Source organism: Lepus europaeus, unplaced genomic scaffold (genome assembly GCF_033115175.1).
Source record: "Lepus europaeus isolate LE1 unplaced genomic scaffold, mLepTim1.pri SCAFFOLD_29, whole genome shotgun sequence".
Classification (NCBI taxonomy): Eukaryota; Metazoa; Chordata; class Mammalia; order Lagomorpha; family Leporidae; genus Lepus; species Lepus europaeus.
This window is the reverse complement of record NW_026909167.1, coordinates 2531382-2556994: the sequence shown is the minus strand read 5'-3', so window position 1 is coordinate 2556994 and position 25613 is coordinate 2531382. Positions and strand designations below refer to the sequence as shown.

The 25613-nt window shown below is 54.2% G+C and overlaps 1 long non-coding RNA gene and 1 pseudogene across 1 annotated transcript; both read left to right on the top strand.

Moving 5' to 3' along the window:
* The window catches only part of LOC133754749 (guanine nucleotide-binding protein G(I)/G(S)/G(T) subunit beta-1-like), a 28746-nt pseudogene extending 16429 nt beyond the window's left edge, over positions 1 to 12317 (top strand).
* Positions 12318 to 16013: 3696 nt separating this feature from the next.
* On the top strand, positions 16014 to 24744 carry LOC133754843 (uncharacterized). Its single transcript, XR_009865307.1, has 3 exons — positions 16014 to 16083; positions 20847 to 20930; positions 24540 to 24744. It is a non-coding gene; the product is annotated as an uncharacterized LOC133754843 (long non-coding RNA).
* The last annotated feature ends 869 nt before the right edge of the window (positions 24745 to 25613 follow it).

Here is a 25613-nt window from a genome sequence, read left to right as displayed (position 1 = left end):
ATGAAAGAAGGTAAAGGAAGGAAACCTCACAGCAAAAGATCACAGGAAGCTCAATTTCTCTTTGACGTAGAATTAAAATCTGATTCTCTGTTAAAGCAATGTGTTAAAATAATCTATTATGATCTCTTGATGTCTGTTAAATTCTAATTTTTCAAAAACAGCTGAATTTTTATTAAGAGCTATGGGTTATTTAAATATGTGCTTATTTTCAAAGATTTGAATAATCTCCTGGTAACAATGATCAAATTTGATCTATGTTATGTCATGATTTTAAGGAATCCTATTTCAACCAGATATTTTGGATTTTGAGCCCTCTTGGCATTCTTGACAGGCATTCAAAAAATCAAAGTTTCAAACAATCTGGACTCTAAAATTTCCAGTAAGTCTTGGACTTTGCTTGTTCCAGTTTGGGCCCAACTGAAAAAATCGAACTACCTATGTCTCTCATCTTATAGAGACACCAACTAATCAGGCTATTTGGATTATATTAGAAGTACTGTCAAGATGTGACGTGGTACTAAATTTTAAGGTTCTATAATGGAAAATGCTATTAATACAAATGTTTGAGAATTAAAAGTCTAATGATCTTGTGTTACTAGACATGATAGTTATCTTAATGAGAAAGCCCCAGAGACCTAAAGTGTTAAATACTTGTAAAATCCTACAGGTGCTTTCAAAAATACTGTGAAGTAAGCAAGTGCCTCTTGTTGGTTGATAATTTTAAACATGGCGACTTAAAGTGTTTTGTCATCCACAGTTATATATGATTTGCTGCTCATAAAACTAAGGTGTTGTTGGTTCTGTGTTTAGCTGTCCTCCTATAGGTTCCTATGGACTTTTTCCAGCCACTTCTATTGTATTCAGTACTTTGGGATGGCTCTGTAAACAGATGAAGCCAATAATGTATTAACAGTACCAACTGAGAGAAAGTATGGTTAACTGAGGTTACTAAAAATAAAAAGCAATTCAAATCAATTGGCAATCTACAAAAAGAGTTAAAGATTTTAAAAGCTATTATTAAAATTGCTATATGAGTCTATTATGTTATGTTATATATGTGTTCATATTGTATGTCCACATGGGAAAATTTTATTAAGAATTTTATTTTAATTGGCTTATAGATAAGATTGTCCATAAATTATAAGCTACTAAATTTAATCAAAGATACATTTTAATTCATGTGACCTGAATCTGTGTATCATATGTTTTAAACTTGTTGGTAGAAAGAAACTAAAAACATTTTATATGGTTGTGCTTAAGTTTACTGGTTAAACAAACTACACCATGTTAGATGTTTAAGAGGTGTTTTCAAATACATGATTCTTAAAATTTATAGAAGGCATTGGACCTTCTGGTAAATGTTTTCTTAAGTTGTTATCTAATGGTTGAAACGGTGTGCTAAGTATTCATGTGATATTGCTATTGTCAGCAAGCGATCTAGGACTTGCTCCCTCATTTCTCTATTCTAAGCCCAACTTGTTCTTTCATTTCTCTATTCTCTTCAAGGTAGGAAACTAATTCTATTATGAAGGAATCTGTAGGATGCACAATTTAATCTTTAGACCTTAGAAAAGAGATGGCTAACATTTTTCTGTAATAGCATAGCCAAAATAAGAACTTAAATAATAATCTCATAGCTAGATTTACTTCGCCATCAGCGAAGTATACAGTAAGTAGAAAAAACCTCCCTTTCAAAACAAAGGGAAATAAAGTTTTAAAGTGAGAATATAATTTTCCTCATGAGCATTGTCTACCCTAGAAAAACTACTATAGAACATGCCTGTGACTATAGACTTGTAGTTCAGGCCACCGAAGATTAGAGATGGGACATGGGCACTCCCTTGACTTGCATCCTCTGGTCTGCTTTAACACAAACCAGGAGGAAAAGAAAGCTAGGCATCAGAGCAATGGGTGGCAGGCCTATTAATGGCTAATCTGTACAGTGATCTGCCCTCAAGGAGACCCAACAGGCCAGTCCACTGCAGTGGCTTTCAATGTGGTAAGCCTGGGCTTCAGCAGAAGTCAGCTTGTGATGAGCCCTGGCAGCTCTGCCAAGAGTTGGATCACTGGAAATGGACCTGCCCTGGAGTCGAAGGATGCCCAGGTCAGAGCCACAGATCTGATTGGCTCTAAGCTGAAAAGCCCTTCACTCAGCCCAACTTCCAAAGTGACCACTGCAGCTGAGGGGACAGCCAAGCAGGGTCAGCAACATTGCAGGCAGAACTGTAAATTTCTTGTTAGAGATGCCACCTGCCTTTACCTGGCCAGCTCTCTTCCCAGGCCAGCTAAGTAATGAAAGTCCACAGGGTGCCTTCCCCCAGGTGGTTCACACCTCCCTTAGGATGTACCCCATATGAAGAGATAGATAGGTCTGGGCCTCTTAACTTACAAGGCCTAAAGCCCACCAGATTATTACCAGGCCCCTTCCGTCAGGTTCTATTTGCCTCTCAATCAGAAAAATTACTTGTAGCTTAGACAGCACCTTTCTTAGCTCCTCTAATAATGACTCTGTCCTTTGTTCTAGAGCCTGTCCAGCGCACTTGGGCCTCATTCCTTTGTAATCATAACCTCTACTCTACCACCAATGGCTCTACTCCCAACCTGTGTGTACTGATGGTCCTCTTCCCCACTTAATGCTGTATAATAGTTCAGACCTGGTTAATGCCACTCTTAGGATCTTTGGTTACTATCCTCACTCTGTCTTTTATGACCTTGTGTAAATATGATTAGATTTGGGGAACTTGGAAGGCTTCCATAGCCTTGGCAACTCATGATGACAGCCTAGGGTGGTTACTGGCACCATAAACTAGAGTGTCAATTTGTTGGGTCAACAACAGGAGTCACTTGTGCACTTGCTCCTCTTGTGGGATCTCTGTCCTTAATGTGCTATACATTGTGATTTAATGCTATAACTAGTACTCACACAGTATGTTTCACTTTGTGTTTCTATGTGGGTGCAAACTGTTGAAATCTTTACTTAATATATACTAAATTGATCTTCTGTATATAAAGAGAATTGAAAATGAATCTTGACGTGAATAGAAGGGGAGAGGGAGTGGGAGAGTGGAGGGTTGTGGGTGGGAGGGAAGTTATGGGAGGGGGAAGCCATTGTAATCCATAAGCTGTACATTGGAAATTTATATTCATTAAATAAAAGTTTAAAAAAAGTTATTTAAAGCTTGCTCATTGAGTCTTTCTGGAATCTTGTCTTTCTCCAAGTTGGAGAGACCTTAAGCCACATGTTTCACGTGTTTTCTGGCCTCCTGCGGCTTTGCTGGTTCTCTCCACCACCCCTTCCTCAGATTTGCTCATTTGTATTTCTATTCAGGTCTGCTTGATGTCTCATCTTTGTCAACTCCCAGGCTGTCTAGCTCTTTTTTTTCATTACTAGAATCTCTTTTTTATTTTATTTAAGACTAGTTTTGGGATAGGTGTTTGTCATAGTGGTTTAGCTGTTTCTTGAAACTCCCACATCCTGTATCACAGTGCTGTGTGTGTGTGTGTGTGTTTTAACATTTTATTTATTTGAGAGGTAGAGTTACACAGGGAGAGACAGAGAGAAAGGTCTTCCTTCTTTTGGTTTATTCCCCAAATGGCTGCAATGGCTAGAGCTGCACTGATCTGAAGCCAGGAGCCACGAGCTTCTTTCCAGTCTCCCACGTGGATGCAGGGGCTCAAGCACTTGGTCCATCTTCTACTACTTTCCCAGGCCACAGCAGAGAGGTTGATTGGAAGAGGAGCAGCTGGGACTAGATCTGGTGCCCATATGGGATGCCTGTGCCACAGTCGGAGGATTAACCTATGCGCCATGGTGCTGGCCCCAAGTGCTTGGGTTTGAGTCCCAGATCCAGTTCCTATTCCAGCTTCCTGACAACATGCGCACCCTGGAAAGCACCAAGTGGTGACTAAAGTCCTTGGTCCCTGCCCTCCATTGGGGATGCCCATGTCGAATGCCAGCCTCCTGGCTTTGATGCCACCCAGCCCAGCTGTTGTGGGCATTTGAGGAGTCAGCCACCAGGTGGAAGATTTCACTGTGCCTCTGTCTCTCTATTGTTGAATAAAATAGAAATAAATAAAAGCCTTTTAAATTTTTCTGTTGCTATTTCTTACGTCTTTGTTTATTACTGAGGTGTTCCTTTGCTTCCATGAGCACAGTTACAGTAGCTGCTGTCATTTTGGCTTCTGCCAACCTGGAGCAGTACCTCCTGGGAAAGGATGTCCTCGTGCCCCCTGCCTCCTGGTAAGCAGAGGGATGCAGAGGAAGAAAAAAGTTGTTAGCTAATTCCAGCATCTCATCTTGAGGTTGGTCTTTGGGATGACATTTTGCCAATTTTTCCCATCCTCTTGGGAGGACAGGGGCTGCATTAGCTGAGCCATCCCTCTGCTCTCCAGGTCTTCATTAGCAGGAAGCTGGAGTTGGGAACTGGAGTAGGAATCAAACCCAGACCTTCTGATGTGGGATTTGGGCATCCTAGCTGGCATCTTAAAAATAAAAAAAAACTTATTTTTATTTATTTGAAAGGCAGAGTGAGAGGCAGTGGGAGAGGCAGAGAGAGAAAGATCTTTCACCTACTGGCTTATACCCCGAATGGCCACTCCAGGGTGTAGGTGCCAGGAACTCCATCCTGGTCTCCTGCATGGCTGGCAGGGGCCGAAGTGCTTGTGCCGCCTTCCCCGTCTTCCCAGGCTCATGGGAAGTCAGATCAGAAGCAGAGCAGCCAGGAGTCAGGTCAGCACCATGATATGGGATGGCGGTGCTTACGTGGTTTCCTCCTGCAGTGAGAAGCAGGACATTGTGTGTATTCATGAAAGACAGGATGCAGAAGGAAGCTGCTACCCTGTAAAGCATCCCCCAGCAGTCAGCACTAAGTGACTGGTTATTTCTGTGGTTGCTGCCTCGGCACCCCCACCCCCCTGCTCTTCCACAGCAGTCACAGTTGGCCTCAGGCTTTTCCCATGCTTCCCCCATCCCATGGCCTCCCTTCCAGCCTCCCTTCCATCTGACCAGCATAACAGATACGCAAAGAAGGAATTTCCCTTCCCTGGGCCCAGAGGGGTCTCAGGCCAGCTGGGAATCATTCAGATTCCTGCGTTGGCATGATGTTTTCCACAGTTGTTCTCTGTTGGCCTTGGTGCTCTCTCTGATGTTTCTAGCTGGAGCCCTGCAGGCTGTTCCATCATCTCTTCCTTTCCTGCCCACCTGTGCTCCCCAGCTCCCCTGCTCCCCCTCCCCACAGGTCCTACTGACAGCTCTTGTGTTGTGTGTGGCCCAGGTGCTCTGTGATATCTGTCAAGTCTGACTCCCTCCCAGTGGCAGTGCCGGCATTCCTTGGCCTGCTTGTGGGTGCCCAGTGGGCTTCCCCAGCTGGGGTCTCTTCCTAGCTCCTCAGCAGATGGGGCTGCTCTCCCAGGTGCAGGCCAGAGCATAATCTCAGTGTGAATTCAGTGTGGATATTTTACAAGAGAACTCTGAGTCTCTTTCTTTTGTTTTTCACCTACAATTCCACCCAGAACTACGGTGTCACCTTTAAGAAGTTTGGAAAGTTCCATCGTGTGGTTTGCCTACCTGGCCCTTCTGTGGGGCATGCAGGCATTTGTGGATCTCACCACTTTCTGTATGCCTGCAGTGAAGGCCACTGTAGGTGGATGGTTCTGAAACTCACATTCATGTTCTTGGGGCGAATTGCCTAAGGGACTGCATGGGGCCATGATTCCAAGACAGCAGCCCTCTGCACTTGGGTGTGTGTGTGTGTGCACATGTGTGTGCATGCAGCCTCCTGCACACAGGTATGAGTGTGTGTGCTTGCACAGTCCCCTGCACACGAGTGTGTGTGTGCTTGTGCAGCCCCCTGCACAAGGGGTATGTGTGTGTGTGTGTGCGCGTGCAAGTGTGCGCACTCTTGGGTTGTTTTTGTTGTTCCAGTCCTGATAACTCAGCTTCCTGGGTGGTCCCTGCTACCTCCTAGGAAGGCACCTTCATGCCCCTTCTGCTTCCCACCCTTCCTCCCTTCAAGCTCGTCCCTGTAGCTGGTGGGCTCCACAAGGCTTGGAACCTCCATGTGTGTGCAAGCACCTGTGCTCTTGCTACACACCTGCTTTTCTGTTTGGTGTCCATCTGCCCTGCACCTCTGCAGGTCCCCAGAAGGCAGCAGCACAGCCTTTCACCAGGGCAGGGAAGGGCCACTTCCTACCTGATGTGCTCCTGCCTCCACCCCCGGGAACATGTTCACTGCTCAGGGGCACCAGACATCATGGCTGCCTCCGTTGGCTAAGGACTTGGGTGGACAGACAGCTCTGCACTTCTCCACAGTTGACACAGGGAAATGGGGGCTTGGGAACAAACCCTCAGAAGCCTCCTGCTAAGAGTAGAGCCTGGAGCTCTTGCTCCTCACCACTGCCTGCCATGGGCCAAGAGGCCCCTGTGGGAAGCCCTGAGAGAGAGGCTGGGCTCTGCACCCCAACTGCTGCCTGCTACCCCATGCCACACTGGGGCCTTTGCTCCCTGGAAGGAACAGCTTTTCTGGAATTATGCAGGATGATGGTTTCCACCCCTCGAGTATCCACACTTTGAGTCCCCTCCTTGGTGTCATTAGAAGCAGTGTATGCATGGGTTTTGAAAGCTCTCACCACACATAGTTACAAAGGAACACTAGAGCAGCCTTCCCAGCCACTCCTTGGCCATACACCTGGTTCATGTGCCTGATGGCCCCAGGCCACACGTGTGCTGTGGTGCTGCTTCTGGTCTTGATGTGACATGGCTCGCAGGCCGGCAGCACTCGTGCTGTTTGAGGACCACTCTAGAGACCCTCAGGAGTTCTCGTGGTTGGCTGTTGTGGGGGAGGGTGTGGTCCGGAGACCCTCAGGAGTCTCATGGTTGGCTGCTGTGGGGGAGGGTGTGGTCCATAGAGCCCAGGCCTTTCACCTGAGCTGTGGCTCTTGGGTGAGAAGTTGGTGGCCAAGAGGCCAGCATCCTGAGGTCACAGTTCTTTCCTGCCCTTCTGCGCTCACCCATTAGGGGTGAGCACTATGAGTGATGTTGTCTGAATGGGAGCCTCCTAACCTGGCATGGGGATGCAGGGATTTTTCCCAGAAAGAATTAACAGCTGCACTGATGAATGGGGATGAGTGAACCAGGTGCAGGGCTGCACGGGCTGCAGAGGGTGCTGGCTCGCCACCCAGCCTGGTGTTGTATGCATGCTTTCCTAGGCACATAGCTGCTGTCTTGAGATCATCCCCCCATGTGTAAGTTCTCTGTCATTACACTCCACGCGGGCTTCTCCTTTCTACATGCTTTGTTTCTGCATTTTGCTGATCCACACGGTGTCCCTTGCCTTGGCTGGTGCAGCCCAGCCCTAAGCAGGTGTGTCCCTGACAGTGACCAGTGTCCCCAGAATACTCAGGCAGGTTGTGCTGGCCCCCACACTGGCTGTGATAGCTGTTCTGTCCCTACCCTTTGAGTCCTCGATGAGTTCTAGGTGGTGGTAAGTGCACTGGTCCTGTGGTCACTTGGACAAGAACAAGAGTGTGAAACAGTGGTAAACCCTGCACAATCATGTTTGGACGCATCCAAGTTGCATTTCTGTCTTCACTGTTGCTCATTCCAAAGCTGCTCAGGACAGGGCTTCTGGGTGTGTCCCATGTGTGCTGAGCCCCTTGGACCTGGAACCCCTCCTTCCCAGTGCCCCCTCCCCCCACTGGACATAGTGTCACTGCCAGAATGCTGTGTTTTCTTTTCCTGTTGCTTTGTTGTTGTTTTTTAGATTTTATTTATTTATTTGAGAGGCAGAGTTACAGACAGGAAGAGGGAGAGAGAGAAGGGTCTTCCATGTGCTGGTTCACTCCCCAAATGCCTACAAGAGTCAATGCTGAAGCCAGGAGCCTGGAACTCAATCCAGCTCTCCCATATGAGTGACACGGACTCAAGTCCTTGAGCCATCATCTGCTATCTAGCAGGGTACACATTAGCAAGAAGATGGAATCAGAAGCACAAGTGGAAACTTGAACCCAGGCCCTCCAGGGATGCAGGCGCCCTGAGTGGTGTCTTAACCACTGCACCAAATGCCCACTCCTGTTGCCTTGAGGATCCCCTGGGACCTAGGAGCCCTGGCTGCCCTGGCCCAAGGCTCCTCTGGCCTTTCATGCTTGGCACCTCCTTCCCTTCTCATTTGGTTGCCTCACCCTGCCCTGCCCTCACCCACAGGTGGACACGTGCTGCGATGGCATCTTCCTTCTCTGCCCCTGGAGGGTGAGCTCCGGGGAAGCAGGAAGTCTCCTTTGTTCAAGAATATGTCCAGGGGGCCGGAAGCTGCCCAGCATGACTGGTTCAGTTCTTGTTGAGTGGGTCATCTGTTTTCCCAGAATAGCAGAGGAAAGACTACAGGTGTTCTGTAGGTGTGGGGTCTGTGTGAGGTGCTGTCACTGTCCTGCTCTCTGGCCTGGCCATGGTCTCAGCCCTGCCTGGCAGTGGTTGCTGATCTGGCCCCATTGTTTGTTTCTCACTGAGCACGAAGGAAACATGGGGCATCTGTCTGAACTTTGAGATGTGTTCATGATGCCTCCCTGGTTTCTGTGTCTACTAAACCATAGGGTTAGGGTTTGCTCAATACAGGACATCATTTGGATCTGCTCTTTGCCAGGTTACTTGTCTTGCTGCTGATTCCTGGATGACAATCAAATCATCACCAGCTCTGGAGACATTACATGGTGAGTACTCGAGCCAGGCCTGCGGTACCTTGAGGTCATGGTCAGAGCCAAAAATTTTTGACACAGGAAATGCTGTCCTTGACCTTAGCTGGACCGTTCATATCATCTGAAATGGCCTTGGGGTTCAAAACACAAAATAACAATGGGTGGACCAGTAATACTGCTTGTAGCAAGTGCAGATGTTTGAACTACAGCTGTGCATCCAGTATCTGCTTCTTTTTGTTTCTCTGCATATTTTCTTTTTTAAAAAAAATTATTTGTTTGAAAGGCATAGGGGGCAGTGTTGTGGCATAGCAGGTAACATCATCACCTATAGTGCTGACATCCCATATGGGTGCCGGTTTGAGTCCCGGATGCTCCACTTCCAATCCAGCTCCCTGCTAATGCACCTGGGAAAGCAGCAGAAGATGGCCCAGTGCTTGGGCTCCTGCCCCAACATGGGAGACCCTGATGAAGCTCCTAGCTTTGGCCTGGCCCAGGGCTGGCTGTTGTAGCTATCTAGGGAGTGAACCAGTGTCTAGAAGATCTCTCTCTCTCTCTCTCGCTCTCTCTCAAAAGATAAATAAGTATTTTTAAAAAAGCATAGAGAGACAGAGACAGAAGAGACCCACCTTTTGCAGGTCACCCCCCAGCTGCCCACAACAAGCCAGGGGGACAGGCTCAGACTGAGTGGCAGGGATTGAAGCACTGGGGCCATCACCATCTGCCTCCCAGGAATAAGTGGAACTGGGACTCAAATCCAGGCACTGCAATGTGGATGCAAGCATCCAGGCAGCATTTCACGTCCACCACTCGCCCACCCCAGCTCTCCCGTTCTCCCTCCATGGGTGCTGTTTGTAGTCCTGGGAGGGAGCCACTGCCCTGTGAGGCTGGATGCAGTTGCAAACGTCAGGTGTTGCCATCCAAGGAAATTGTTCTCAGCCTTCAGTTTTCTGGAAACCCACGTATATAATCTCTCATTTTTTTTATTTGTATATAAATGACCAGCATTTAAGTCAGAGTCATTTTAGACAAACTGCCCTGGTAGATTTTCTTTCTCTCCTTCCTTCCTTCCTTCCTTCCTTCCTTCCTTCCTTCCTTCCTTCCTTCCTTCCTTCCTTCCTTCCTTCCAGATTTATTTATTTATTTGAAACAGTTACACAGAGAACTAGAGGCAGAGAGAGGTCTTCCATTCACTGGTTCACTCCTAAATTGGCCGCAATGGCTGCAGCTGCACCAATCCGAAGCCAGGAGCTTCTTCCAGGTCTCCCATGTGGGTGCAGGGGGCCAGGACTTGGGTCATCTTCTACTGCTTTCTCAGGCCACAGCAGAGAGCTGGATCAGAAGTAGAGCAGCCAGTACTCCAACTGTTGCCCATATGGGATGCCGGCACTGCAGGCAGCAGTTTTGCCTGCTACACCCACAGCACCAGCCCCTGTTGGGTTTTGTCATGGCTTGGTGGCAGACCTTCACAGGCCATGAGTCTGACATCAATGTCATCTGTGTGAGTCTGGGGGCCGCAGCTCGCTTTGTGGTCTAGCCTGCAAACTGTCAGCTATTTTTCCTCTCTGCCATGTAAATGCAACCTGACTCACAGAGTGGGGTACAGATGACTTCTGACGTGACCCCAGCCAGCTGCCCGTGTGTCGGCCATTGCTCTCAGGCATTGGTGGTGTGGCAGTTCTGTGACAGGCCCTGTACCCACCCCTTGCAGGCCCCAGCAGGGTGTCCTGGAGCCACTCTGGCATACTCTTGAGCCCCTTGGCTGAAGGCAGTGCTTTTGCCTTGCAGCACCCTGGAGGTTTTTAGATGTGTCTGGATGCCTCTGGTGTACTACAGAGTTGTCCGTTGCCCTGCTCAGTCCCTCCCTCCTGCCTGAGTTCAGGCTGAATACTGGTGGCCACAGAGGAGTGTCAACTGACCACATCTCATTGTTGGGTTGCAGTGAAAGCTGCTGTTTGGGGATAGCGGCCATGGTATCCCCACCCTGCCCCAGTTCTTTCCAGAGCCCAGCCCTGCTTAGTTTCCTGCTGTGTCTGCGTCACTGTGTCACTGAGCAGTCACATGCTGCCATGGTTCTCTTCCTCTTCTAGTTCTTTCCAAATGGCAATGCATTTGCCACCGGCTCAGATGACACCACCTGCAGGCTGTTAGACCTTCGCACAGACCAGAAGCTCATGACCTACTCCCACGACAACATCATCTGTGGGATCACCTCAGTCTCCTTCTCCAAGAGCAGGAGGCTACTCCTCGCCAGGTACAACGACTTAAGTAAGCGGCTTCAAGTGCAATGTCTGGGACATGCTCAAGGCTGGCAGGGCAGGTAGGTGGCCGGGGCTGTGACCGACACACATGGGCTGAAGCATTAGGTTTGTGTTGTTCAGGCTGTGCATGATGGGGTGGTGGTAATGGAGACGTCCACCACATCCATGCCCTGGCCCCTGCCAGTGCTGGCTCAAGGCACACCAGAAGTCCCTCCCATGTGTACCTGTGAGGAGAGCATGGCACAGCAGAGTGGGGACCCTGAGCCCTGGGTGCTCCCTCTGAGCTGCCAGGCTGGAGGGTGGTAGGGTGGGCAGGTGTGCTTCTATTTGAAGTCTTTTTGTTAGAAACATGCTTTTATCTTTTAAATGAATTAATTTATTTAAAAGGCAAAGAGACAGAGAAAGGGAAGGAGACCAGAAGGGGAGAGAGAAAGAGAGAGAGATCGTCCACCCACCAGCTTATTCCCCAAACAGCTGAAATAGCTAAGGCTGGGCCAGGCCAGAGCTAGGAGCCAGGAGCTCCATCCTAGTCTCCCTTGTGAGTGGTAAGGGGCTGAAGCACTTGGGCCATATTCTGCTGCCTTGCCAGGCACATGACAGGAATCTGGGATCAGATGCAAAGTAGCTGGGCTGTGACACTACAGTAAGGCAGCCCGCCTAACCCACTGCACCACAGCACCAACACCCAGTGCATGTGTTTGTTTTGTTTTTTAAGTTTTATTCATTAGAGAGAAGAGTGCATGCCCCCTGAATGGCCTCAGTGGTCAGGGCTGGGCCAGGCCGAAGCCACGAGTTAAGAGCACCTTCCAGTTCTCTCATGTGAGTGGCAACAGTCCAAACACCTAGGCCATCTTCTGCTGTTTTCCAAGGTGCATTAGCAGGGAGCTAGAGTGGAAGCGGAGCAGCTGGGACTGAACCAGCTCTCCCAGGGGTGCCAGTGTTGGAAGTGGTGGCTTAAGCCAGTGCACTATGGTGCTAGCCACTTACTTAAGTGCACCACGGTGTGCTCAGGGGCCAGCACGTGTCACGGGGCATCACTGTGTGTCAGTGCCTTTCCCAACTCTACCCCACCTTGGTGACCGACTCAAGGCTGGGCCCTGGAGTGTGTGTCCCTGGAGTGTCATCTTTGCAGAGGAGCAGGGTGCTATTTGCACCCCTTGGACACGACGGGCACCATTCCTCCTGGCTGCCTGAGGTGTTGTGGGCACACATGGGGTGACTGTGGCTGTTTGCTCCCTCCCAGGTGTCCTGGCTGGTCATGGCAACTGCATCAGCTCCCTGGGAATGACAGATGATGGCATGACCATGGACACGGGGTCCTGGGGCAGCTTCCTCAAGATCTGTCTTCTTTATTTCTTAAAACAAACATAAAGCAAAAAGCCAGTTCTGTTGCAAATGGTTGCTGTTGGATTCTGAGGAAGGGAGAAGGGTGGGAGCATGTCTGCTCCTGGAGGCCGTGCCTGGGGCCAGAGGCCACCCTGCAGTGTGGAGAACCCACCTACCACCAGACACCGGCCTCAGTCTCCGCTCCCTCTTCCCCTCCCCTAAACTCTCAGGGTGGGGTAGATGGCTTCATCCCAGTCTGAGTGTGTGGAGTGTGTCTTACTAGAAAAAATGAGCGTTTGCCCTGAGAATGTGAATAAAGGCAGAGACTTCATGTGTCACTGAGCCGCTTTCTTGCTTACAATTGGATGACAGCATTTTCCTGGAATGACAGGATTTCCCTGAATCCTATGGAATCTGCAGGACCCCCAAGAGGTCCCTGGGGTTTTTGTGGCTCAAAGTGCTGGTCTCAGTGCAAAGCGTCCCCACTGGGGTATCCCAAGGGATGAGGGGATCCTGGCTGGCTTTGCTGCTCCAGCTGGGTGTGAGGGGCTCCCTCAGCCACCTGGTTGTCATGGCCCAGGCTGTTGGGTTCATTTGAGATGGGCCTCGTACTGTCCATCTGCCACATTCTGAAGCAGCTGTTTAGACAGGTGAGCGTAAACTGTGCCTGCGTGGGGCCACCTGTGCTGTTTGAGGCTCTCAGGGTGGGGGTACTTGGCCGGCTGGCAGGGGTGGATTCGCCTGGCTCCGAGCTCCCCCACTTCTTCCTGAAGTAACTGTTTTTCATAGATGTGCGGGCTTTAGCCCTGGGGCTATCTCAGAAGAGCCCCATGTAGAAGAGAGTGTCGGGGAGCACGTGAGGTCCCTCCTGACAAGGTGACCCTGTGCAGGCAGAGGCAGGGTCATGCCTTGGGGCAGTGTCTGAGCAGAGCTGGTGGCACTACTGACCACATGCTCTTGGAATTTCTCCTTCCCACAGCCCAGCCCTTGTCCCTTCCTTCCCCTTAGCTCTGACCTAGGACAGCAGGTGCCTTAGTTTACCTTAGCAAAGCAGAAGATGAAACTGGTCCCAAATATGGCATTCGGGTAGTGGCACCTGGCAAGGGTGGGTTGGCAAGGAAGGGTTGTGGCCAAGCCACATCTCAGGTGCAGGATTCAGGTAGTGGCACCTGGCGAGGGCAAGGTGGCAAGGAAATGGTCATGGTCAAGCCACACCTCGGGTGCAGGATTCAGACTTCCACAGGTTGAGGGGGATGGGGAGCCCCTCAACACATCCCACATGTGCTGTCTGCACCCTGAGTGCCAGGCACCCCCTTCCCTGCCCCATCCCAGTCTGCCTTGCAGCTCCCATGATGCTCTAGAACCTGGCCCTGCCCCACCTGTGGAGGTGTACATACCTGTCAGGTGCTGGCAGGTGCATGTGAGTGCACCTCCCCTGTCCCTAGCAGTTCCCCCAGCCTCTTCAGCCTTCTGGCCACTCCAGCCTGCCCTTTGTCCTGGAAGTGTCTCTGAGGGCCACACCAGCTCCATGCCAAAGATTCTGTGCAGACCCCTGTTGCCCTGCCCCTGGCACAGCCTGACCCTCAGGAAGGAGCCCACAGCAGGGGCACCCCACTCTGCCCACAAGCACGACACAAACATGCCACCCAGTGTTGCTGCTGCCATGCCAGTGGTTGGGCTGCCAAGGGGACTGACCCAGGGCAGCTGTGTTCCTGGGAGAAGCAGGCCTGGCCACACTGCCCCGTTCCCCAGCATGGCTCCTCCTCAGAATCCACGGTAACTTTGGGCAAGTTACTGGGCCTCTGTACCTCAGGATGGAGAGACTTGCTTCACGGGATGGAGGAGGGGGGCTTGTGGAAATTGCGAGCCCCACCCACCCCAGGCACCTGCCATTTGGAGGGATTCTGGTCCCTGGGCAGCCCTGGTCAAGACCGTGCCCCTCCGCTTCCCCTCCTCACTCCCCACTGTCTGCTCCATCATTGACCTGTCTCATCTGCTGAGCCAGGTACAAGGCAAAGGGTGCCATGACCAAAGCAGCCCAAACAGATGCCTGTCGCATGTGCAGCTGTGGGTGAGGGTCCCAGAGGAGGGTCTTGGGCCTGGGAGCTGGTCCCAGCCTGCTGATCAAGGGGTGCGCTGACCTGGGGGAAGCTCATGGCACACCTCCATGGGGAGCCTCAGCCCCTCCTCCCGGTCACTTCCTCTTCTGGGTGCTGAGCCCAGCCAGCTGAAGTCAACTTCCCCACCCCTGAGCTGGGAGCACAACCCCAAGGAAAGCTGAAGCCTAAAAAGCCAGGGGCGGCCCTCCCCCTACCCCCACCTCAGCCTGAATGACAGGAGGCAGCTCTGGGAGCTGCCCAGTCCTGTGCCTCTCCCAGCCCTAGGCCTCCAGAGAACAGGCCGAGGTTGGTTTGGTTTGGAGTGTACACGCCCTAGGGCCCATCCCTGAGAGCAGCTCTAGGGCTGGGACCTGCTGCCCCTCCCTTGCAGCCCCTGGGAGCAGGCCGTGTCTCCTCCCCCGGTCCTTGGCCTCTGAGGACTTCCAGGTGCTCTGTCCGTGGCGTGAGCGAGCGCGGGTCGAGTGCCAGGGTGGATGTGAGCCCTTGGCCTCTGAGTCCAGGGCTCCGGATTGCACAATCGAGGTCTTCAGAGGAAGCCACAGCGCTTGTTTTCTCTGAAGTGGGAGGGGCTGCCCTGGCAGCCTGAGGCCCAGGGTGGACGGCTCCCCTGGTCAGCGGCCGGGCAGCGCTCCTGTGTCCAGGAGCACGCTGGACAGGTAGGTCTTTGGGTTGAGCCCCGCGGCGGCGGCCTCTGTAGACCTTCAGACGTTTCTGGTGGCTGGCCCCAGTTCCCGTCCTGGAAATAGCCATCCACAAATGCGGCTCAGGGCTCCCTCCATGGCGACGCCGGCGGTCAGCCTGGAGAAGTGGCCGAGTTTACACAACCAGCCAGGGTAAGTTACAGAAGCTAAGAAATCCCCCAGCCACCCTCGGTGCCCCTGCTGCCCGGTGGTCCTGGGCTCCGGTGCCCTCAGGGAGACAGCACCAGGCCCAACAGCCTCTGGTCAGTGAGAGCCTGACCGCAGCGGGTACGGAAGGGGGCGCCCAGGGGCTCAATCAGGGAGCCCATGTGTGTGTGTGTTTGTGTCTGTGCCCGCGTGCGCAAAGGAATATTTGGAGGCGAAGAGGCCCTGGGGCATCTGGGCCCAGCGGGTTCTGCCCCTGGTCAGGCGGGGCCCGCAGTCCCACAAGAAGCTCCTGTGGCCTAGTTCGCTTCTTTCCACCTCCAGAGTCCTCCACTCTGTGGACTGCGCACCCCAGAGAAGCCCCAGGCCCAGGGCAGGCGTGGCCAGTCGCAGCCACACAGACCCGCCAGCCTCAGCGAGTCAGGGACCAGCGGGCGCGCACTGCACCCGCACCTGCTCGCTGGCACCGGGCCACATGACCCAGACCTTACCCCGGGGTAAGCGGAGCTGGCTCCTCAATGTGTTGGGCAGCAGCAGGCTCACTTCCCACGCACTGAGTGAGTACGGCCCCCGCATTCCATGACCGTGCCTGTCCCCCCTTCCCGCCGGCCGTCGCCCCCCACTCCTCTGCCGCTCCCACGCGTGTCCACCATGGTGGCGGTCCCACGTGCGCGGCGGCGCAGCAGGGAGCATGCGTGGTGGGCGCGCCTGCGCACTGGGCGGCCGCGGCGCAGAGCTGCTCCGCGGCGCCGGCGTCAGGTCCGGGCGGCCAGGACGAAGAGGGCCAGGTAGCGGCGGCGGGCTACGGGCGGCGGCCCGGCATGGGGACGACGCCAGCCGCGAACGGTGAGTGCGCGGCCACTCGGCACCCGGTGGCGCGGGAGCCGGAGCTGGAGCCGGGCAGGGCCGGAACCGAGGGCAGCGGAGCGGGCCCTGAGGCGGCCGCGGGGTCCTGGAGCGGGACGCGGCGTCTCCCTGGTCTGGCCGGGTGTGAGGTGGAGCGCGGCGGCCTCCCGTAGGGGCGTCCCCGGACCCCAGGTCGCTCCTGTCCTGGGCGCCTGGCCCGCACCCCCGGGGACCCTCCCGCTCCGCTCCGCGCAGCCCTGGCCCCGGCTCCCCGCACTCCGCCCGCGTCCCAGGTGGCTCCACGATCTGGTGGGCGCAGCAAGTCCTGCCACGCGACGCCCGGCACCTGGGGCTGCCGCTCGCGATGGCACCCGGTGCGGGGTTCTCCCTGCTCCCCGTCCAGGCCCTCACCGCGCCCTGCTGGGTTTGCAGGGCTCCCGAAGCTCACAACGGAGGGGATGAAGCAGGCCCTGTGTCCTCGGGGGTGGCACTGGACTGTGACGCGCAGTGTTGACTGCAGGGTCCCCGCAGCCTTGAGACGCCGGGGTTCCACTTTCGCCGTGTGTGCGCCCCTTGTCACTTGGTTTCCCGTGTACGCGCGCTGTGTTCCTGGGGCTCGGTTGTGGGGTAGGTGAGCCCACGAGCACCTGTGGGTGAGCTCATGGCCCGGAAGCCGCCTCAGACACCCAACACCCGCAGCTGGCCGGAGGCGTGGGTGCAGAGCCCAGAACCTCTCAGAAGTGGGTGGGGTGCTGCCACGTGCCACCCGCCCCTGGCCCTCCTGCGAGTGGCCTATCTGGGCCTCAGAGCTTGAAGTTCCTGAAAAACTTGTGGGTTCAGGCTGGCCGTGGGGTCGCGGGTGACCATCCACACACCTGCCCGTGCCTTCCTGGAACCTAGAAGAGATGCCAGTGTGCGGGCTGTGGAGCGGAAGGCTTGGGCTCTGTGGTCACGTTGCTGTGGAACTGCCCAAATGGCCTCTCTCAGTTGAAATGTAACACTTACTTATTTTTACTTGTTTAGAAGGTAGAACTGCAGTGAGAGAGAGAGAGGAAGAGAGGGAGGTTGGGTCTGCTGGGTCTCTCCCCAGGTGCCTGGGGCAGCCGGGGCTGGGCCAGGCTGGAGCTGGGAGTTGCACCCTGGTCTCCCACCTGGGTGAGGGCACAGCTGGGACTCTGTGGGGGATTCTGGTGGTGCAGGGGCGATGTAACAAGCATGCCAGCCCCTGGACTCGTGTTGAGAGTGTGGGGCTTCAGTTGGGGTTCGTTGGGTGCCTGGCATGCCTGGTTGTTCCTGTGTCTAACCCAACCTGTGTCAGGAAGCCATGGGGCCTGTGTGGGGGGTACCTCTGGGTCACCTCTCTCCCTCCCTCTCTCTCTCTCTCTCTCTCTGATCTGGAGTTGCTCTGTGGGGGTGAGGGAGTGGCTGAGCTGCAGCCTGGTGTTCTAGTGTCCGCTCAGCACCTCTGTCCAGGATGACTGGCACCTGTGATGGGGGGAGTCTCCGTTGCAGAACTGCCTCTCTCTGCTCCTGCCTGGGGGCAACACTGTCAGCCCCACTTCCTCTGTTCCAGGCCCTCTAACTGCTCTGTGCTCTGTGTGTGCACACGGGGCTCATCAGTGCCGCTTCCCCGGGGCGCTCAGTGCTGGTATAGATCAGTGTATAGGTCTTGGCTGTTTTTAATGCAGTGGTAAAGGATATTTCAGGTCTCAGTATGTAGAAATACAGTTGATTTTTGTGTATTGGATTTGCCTCTCATGTATTAACTCCAGTAGCTTTGGGGTGAGGTCGTGGGGCTGTGTGTTGGGCTGCTGCTTGGGTTGCCTACATGCTGTACCCTGGGCCCTGAGTCAGGGTCAGCTTTCCCATGCCTCTTCCTGCTGTGTCCCTGGCACAGCACTCTTTTCCTGTGTGCCTTGGGCTGCACCCCAGGACTCCAGGGTCGTGACCTCCAGGCCCTCTTATCCATCCTAGGGCCAGCGTCTGTCGCCTCGGTGCAGCAAGCTTTCCATCTGTGGTCTCACCATTGTGCTATGCCTGCCGGCTGTTTGCCACCACAAGGTGTCTTGGCCAATTTGCTAGTTCCCTGTGTTTGGCATCCATCCCATCACCGAAACAGTTTCTTCATTACTGTTTCTCTTTGATTCTTTTTTAAGGTTTTATTTTATATTCTTTTTTAAAGATTTATTTATTTGAAAGTCACAGTTACACAGAGAGAAGAGGCAGAGAGAGAGAGAGAGAGATAGAGCTCTTCCATCCACTGGTTCCCTCCCCAGATGGTTGCAACAGTCGGAGCTAGGCCAATCAGGAGCCAAGAGCCAGGAGCTTCCTCTGGATCTCCCATGTAAGTGCAGGGGCCCAAGGATTTGGGCCATCTTCTAATGCTTTCCCAGGCTATAGCAGAGAGCTGGATCAGAAGTGGAGCAGCTGGGACTTGAACCAGTGCCCATATGGGATGCTGGCACTGCAGGTGGAAGCTTTACCCACTACTCCACAGCGCTGTCCTCCAAGATTTTATTTATTTATTTGAGAGATGTAGTGAGAGATCTTCCATCTGCTGGTTCACTCCCAAATGGCTGGGGCTGGGCTGGGCCAGAGCCAGGATCCGGAGCCCTCAGGGTCTCTGCCACAGCTCAGGCACAGCAGCTGTGAGCTGCGCCTCCCCTGAGGCACAGCCAGCTGGCCATCTTCCACAGTTCTCCTAGGTCATAAGCAGGAATGGGAAGTGGACCAGCCAGGACTGGAACCAGTGCCCATGTGGGATGCCAGCACTGCAGGTGGAAGCTCAGGTGACTGCCTCACAGCGCCAGCCCCCACACTGCCTTTCAGTATTAGACTTGGTGAGGAGACCTCTGTGTTCCTGGTCCTTTAGAGAGGCAAGGGCCGGAGGGCACACGTGGGCAGGGCCCGTCACGTATGTGCCCTCTGCCCACCTGCCCCTCCCATGGGCCAAGGCATTGGGCATTGCTCTTGCTCAATGGCGCTTGGGCAATAGCAGCTAGACCTCATGTCCAGGAGGCCTGACAAGCACGTGGCTGTGATGGTAACAGTGGAGGCACTGAGCTCACCAGGCCATGCCCCTCAAGGAGGGCTCACACCTGTGCCAGCCAAGGAAGAGTTCTTTGGTGGAAAATGGTTGTAGTTTTTGTTTTGTTGTTTGTTTTTAAAGATTTTTTTGGAAGGCAGAGGAAGAGATCTGTTTTCTAGTTCACTGCCCAAGTAGCCACAGCACTCAGGGCTGGGTGAGGCCAAAGCCAGGTGCCTGGAACTCCAGCCTGGTCTCCCACATCGGTGGGTGGCAGGGGCCCAGATACTTGGACTGTCATCCACTGCCTTCCCAGGCACATTAATAGGGAGCTGGATCAGAAGCAGAGCAGCCAGGATTTGAACCCATGCTTTTGATATGGGAGGTGGCATCACAGGTAACAGCTAACCTACTGTGCCACAACCCCAACCCTGGAAAGTGGTTTTCAAAGCAGGCCACATTTGGGGACCAGACTGGAACTTGGTGGGCAACAGCAGCCAGTCTCTGACAAAGGTCCTCATGGCGTGGGCACAGCTTGCCCCAGAGCAGCTGCTGTGGTGTTGAAACTTGGTCTCTGGCACCTCCAGGCTATGGCGGTGCCCTGGCTTATGCCCCTGACAGAGCTGCCTTTTGCTTTTGGTTTCTGTAAGTTTTTTGGCACTGTACAGCCTTCCTGTCAGGACCCTGGACCTGGGGATACAGACAGCAGTCAGAGGTAGCCTCTGGAGAGCCTTAAGTGAGGCAGGGGAGGGGAGCAAAGCCCCCAAGACACCCAGGGTGAGTGGAGGAGCCACACACCTGGTTTCCGATTGTCTTTTAAGTTCCTGAGTCCAGTCTGTGTTTTGCAGTAGTACACTTAATCATCTTTAGAAGACGTACGTAAGTAAGCCCAGAGCACACTCGGTCCAGAAAGGCCCCAGGTGTGGCCACAGCTACCAGATGCCCTCTCTCCAGTGTAGACACTGGGATGCTGGCAGTGGTTGAAGATAGAGAGCAGCAGGCAGCTCCCTTCTGGCCATAATGTCCAGTACACCCGGAACATGCTGCTCCAGTGGTCAGGAGGTCACAGGTGTCACCTTAGCCCATTGACCCCTGCAAAGGCAGGAGCACCAGCCCGGGGGCCTTTTCCCAGGATGCCATGAGTCAGGTCACTTTTCATTTGTTGTAAAAGTTGGGCCTTTCAACTGCTGTCTTCGTATAGTTCAGGGTAAATATTTTTGTTAACATTAATTTTTTTTATTTATGTATTTGAAAGGCAAACAGAAACACACAGAGGTGGGCAGAGTGATGTGCTATCCTCTGATTCACTCCTCAGATGCCTGCAGCAGCTGCCATCCAGGTCTCCCATGTGGGTGTCAGGGCCTCAGGGTCTTGAGTCGTCCACTGCTGCCTCCCAGGGAGTGAGCAGAAGTGGAGCCAGGACTGAAACCCAGGCACTGTAACCCCCATGCCAATGCCTCCCCCTCCCCAGGCCACCTGTGAGTGGGTTCTGACCTCTTGATTCCTGAATATTGACCCAGAGACAGGTTCTGGGAGACCCCCAGGAATGCAGACCCCTAGGCACGTCTCAGAGTAGGCGTCTCCCTCGTCTGGGCTGGGAGTGTCTCCTGCTGCGCTGAGGAGCCCGGGGCCTCCAGGGCTGGCTCTGGTGCTCCTTGGAGTCTGGGTTGGCCCCTGTCTGTGTCTGTGGCTGCACTTGCGTGTTCTGATGGTGCTGTGCTGTGTGTGCTCTCTGCAGAAGGACGCACTCTCTGCATGGCCCATGTCCCGTGACCACGTTTGGACCAAAGACCTGTGTGCTGCAGAACCCCCAGACCATCATGTGAGTTGGGGTCCCCAGGAGGGTGTGTATTGTGGGGTGGCTGTGGTGTGGACAGAGCAGTGTGTGTTTCAAGTCACTTAACAAAGCCTCATGACATCCCCTAGTCCTGCTGGCTTCTCTGGTGCCTTCAGAGTGGTGTGAGCCAGCGTCTGCTGAGCGCCAGTGTGTCCTGGTTTCTGACTGCTCTGTTCTCAGGTGCAGGATGTAATTATTCTGAAGATAAACACTAATTAACTGTTTCTATCTGATTGTACTTGTTTAGAAGATACTCTCTGTCTCATGGGTGATGCTTTAACATGCTTTGTGGGGCCACAGGAGATGCTGGCCTGGTCTGGCCACCTGGTGTTTCGGTGGACCAAGGCCTCTTGTGTCACTGGCCTTGACCACATCCTTAAGGACTTAGCAGTAGTGCTGCCTCATGGCACTGGCCAGCCATCGCTCTCCCTTAGTCTGCTGTCGTGTGCTTGAAGGTTCTGCTCCCATGTCCCACGTACCAGTCCTGCTGCAGTTTGTGTTTTTAAGGGAAAACTATCAAAATGATTTAAACATCAGAGTTCCATCTTGGCTCAGAGCATTTTATTTCACAATTTCTCCAGAGAAATCCTTGGTCTGTGAGCCTCTGGCATTGAGGGGCCGTGGTCTTCAGGCCTGTGTGCAGAAGCCCTGCTGTCCCTGCAGGGTCTCCTTCAGGGAGTTGGGGACAGATCAGGGAGGTTGTGTGTGCTCGGATCTGGCTCTGTGAAGAGAGGTGTACATGAGATGTGAGAGGTTCTTTGACATGTAGTGGGGGCTGGGGCTTTGCACCAGGGACCTCCTGGGCAGCACCGTGCATCACCCATTGGCTCCTCGGGGTTAGGACCTCACCAGTGGGCTGGATGGGAGCTGTTTGCAGGGGCTCTTTAGGCTGCCCCCTGCAGGCTGTACCCTACCTTGCCCCATCGCAGGGCTGTCCAGGCCTCCTGCTACCCAGTGACAGGGCAGGAGCTTTCCGGCACCCGTCCATGCACAGCTCCTGTTATTTTGACCCCAACCAGGGAGGGCTGTGCCATGGGCAGGCCAGCCCTCACCACCTCAGCTCCCAGCTATCTGCTGTGGCTCCATGTGGCAGACATGCGGGTCTCCAGGGGCCAGTGCTCCCCGAGGCCAGAGCTGCAGCTGCTCTGTTGCTGCTGACCTTGTTCAGTCTCTGCATGGCTGTACCACCCTCCCATGTTTGCTCCTGGCCAAGAGCGGCCCTTCCCTGCACTTCTTGGTCTGGGCAGAGGCACCCCCTGGTCACCATTTCATGAGTTAAGTGGCCTTTACCAGCTTAGCTCCTGGGGCCAGGCTCTGCCTTGGGAGCCTGCCCCTGAGATCCCTCAGGCTGAAGTACAGAGTGCTGGGAGCTGCCCTGAGGGTCTGTGGCAGCCAGGCCAGTGGCTTGCTCTGCCCACCTCTGGCTGTGCCCTCACTACCTGCCAGGGCTCCTGTGGCTGTGGCAATGACTCCCTGGGGACCTAGCCTAGTGGTTTCCCTGATGGCAGAAGCAGATGTCGTGGGCAGGACAGCTATGAGGAACTTGGATTCCTGTCTGAGAACCAGCCTAGATTTCATCATGAACCTGCGTTTTTTGTTGACTGTGCTGTGAGAAATTGCCAGTTCATCTCTGTGGTCAGAACAGAGCTGTCCACGCTGTTGTGGCCCCGCTCTGCCTGTCCCGTACCCACAGCTATGGCCCTGCAGGGTCAGCACCCCACTTTTCAGATGACCCAGCAGGAAGCAGAGGATCTGGCTGTTGGTCCTCCCCAGGAAGTCCACTGGGGTCAGAGCATCACTTGTGACCTGGGCGGAGGGCTGTAAGCTGCCCATAGGCCCTGAGGCCACTGCTGAGTGCAGATTGATTGAGGGCTGGGGAGTGAATGCCCTTTCACCTGCCAATGGCCTGAGAACTCCCACGGGCTGGGCCAGTTCCACAGGGCAGAGGGAGGCTGGCAGAGCTGGGAGGCTGCACACTCGGTGCCACAGCTGGGCCCGGAGCTCAACAGAGAGTAGGGTAGCTTGTGGCCTCTTGGTTTATCTGTTTTCATTTACTTGAGGGCCAGAGAAGTGGAGAAATCTTCCACCTGCAGCGGCTCAGACTGGCCAAAACTGGGAGCTGGGAACTCCGTCCAGGTCTCTCATGAGTATGGAGGAACCCAGTCACTGGAGCCATCGCTGTGCCTCCCAGGGTCCAGGTCAGCAGGGAGCTGGAGTCCAGAGCTGGAGCTGGGCTCTGAGCGCAGCTCTCTGATGTGGGACATGGGCATCTTAGCTGCTGGGCTGAGCACCGACCAGACACTGCTTTTCTCGGTAGGTAGGGGATGAGGCAAGAGGACTGCGTAAGCAGCAAGAATACTTTGTCTTGTTTGATTTTTATAACTTCGGGGACCTCTTGGCCTGACTGTGTTTAGAAGAACTCACCTTTAACAAGCTGCTCTGTAGCATGCTGCTCTCGGTGTTGATGGTGCAGACAATGGGAGGGTAGTGTAAGATGTGCAGTCGGGAGAGTGCTGGTGCACCAGGGCTGTGCGTGCACCTGTCATTAGCAAAATGTGACCATGATGCCATGGACAGATTGGCCATCTCCTGGAAGGGGGCAGTGCCTCGCAAGCCATGGGACTGATGGGGTGGACAGTGAAGCCCATGGAGGTATCATGGGTGTCTTCACACTCCCCAGAAATGCCTGGACATGGTGAGTGCTAGGACCAGGTTCCCATGGTCATTGGTTCACTGGATGTGGCCAGACACTGCTGCTGCTATAGGCGTGTCTTTGTTGCTCCCCTGCGGGGTGCCATCAGCACTTTTCCCCACCAGGACAGCACTGGGAAGGGAACTTCCTGCTGGTCTACACTGCTGTTCTGAAACCCAGACAGGGAGCCCCAGTCCCATCCTCCCTCAACTCCCAGACAGCACGGGACACAGGTGCTGCTCCCACTCATGTTCCTGGTGCCCTGGACCTGCATGGTAGTGAGATCCCAGCAGGATGGGAGGCAGGGCTCACTGCATGGTGGTTGGCCATCCACACGGCATGGGTGGCTGGGTCAGGGCAGTGGCACTCACACCAGCACTTCCACTGGCTTTAAACCAGAGGTCCTCACTGTGAGAAGTGCAGGGAGCTAGGATAACACTCTGATGTGGTGGGCAGGCCCTGGCCGGGCCAGCAAGTGCCTGTCCTAAGGGGCCTGAGCACAGTGTCCCCTACCTGCTGGTTTGGATGTTTTTAGGGGAGCCATTGTCCCTGACGGATGTAGGGTTGCCAGCCACAGGCTTCCCCTCAGTGGGCTCTGTGAACAGTTGTCCCAAGGAGGCATTGGGGGCATTGCTGAGGGACTAGCAAGCACTGGTGGGGTTGGGGCTGCTGAGGTGAGTGATGGGCACCGTCGGTAACTGCAGGCTGGTGCAGCTGAACATGGGAACTGAGTGAGCAGGGCAGGGTCTTCCTGCTGGGCCGAACCCTGTGCCTGTTCCCATGGGCCAGGGCTGTGCTGCCAGGGACTGCCGGTGAGTGCATTTGTCCAGGGGTGGACTGTGTGTCCTGTCCTGTCCGAGGGGCAGTGTGCAGCTGGCATGAACCCTCTCCTCTCCCTAAAGGCATATTCAGGACCCTGCAAGCCAGCGGTTGACGTGGAACAAGCCCCCGAAGAGCATCCTTGTCATCAAGAAGATATGCTACACCTGCCTGCTGCAGCTCTTCAAGGAGTTCTGCATGTACCTGGTGCAGGCAAGTGAGGCAGGGGCTGGGAGCCCCGTGCACTTTGTCCCACTGAGGGCACACCCAGCCTGGCAGCAGCTTATTTTTACAGAGGGTGTATCCTGGATGTGGTTCTGAGGGCTGCGTCCGGTGACGGCCTTGCTGCCAGAATCCCAAGGTGGTGCAGGGTGTTGTGTGGGTCCCATGTCTGCCTGTTTCAGCTGGTCTCTCACCTTATAAAGCCGCACCCTGATGGCTTTATCTAGGCCTGATTGCCTTGCAGGGCTGCACCTGCATGCCCTGGGCAGGCTGAGGTTCCACCCTCCCACTGCTGCACAGCAGCTCTGATGCCCTGACAGCTCCCTCCCAGCTGTGAGCCTGCAAGGGCCACACAGGTCGCAGATGCAGGGAGCAGTCCTGGTCCGGCACCTTTGCAGGGCAGGACTCACCTCATTTTTGAATGTTTGCTTTATTTGTGAGAGGCAATCTGTGCAGACAGTTCTTGCATCTGCTGGATCCTCAGTGACCTGCAACAGCCAGGGCTGCATCAGCCTGAATCTAGGAGCCAGGGCACACTCTGGGCCTTCCAACTGGGTGGATCGAAGCATTGGAACTGCTATCCCAGCAGGGTGGACGGAAGCATTGGAACCGCTGTCCCAGCTGGGTGGACCAAAGTGATGGAACTGCCGTGGCGGCCTCCTGGGGTGCACGTTAGCAGGAAGCTGGGGCCAGAGTCAAGGGCATTCCACTATGGCATCTGGGTGTCCCCAGCAGTGTCTTCACCCTGTACCCAGCACCACCCTGGGCATCTTGTACACCAAGAGGTGAGGAGAGGCCCCTGCAGCTCTGCTGGGCACAGCCCTGCCTACAGCTCCACTAGGTGTCACCTGCAGGATGACCGCCTGCTGTCGTGGTGGAAGCCACCACGGCCCTGTAGCACTGGCCTTCCGGACACCATGTGGACCGCAGGTGTG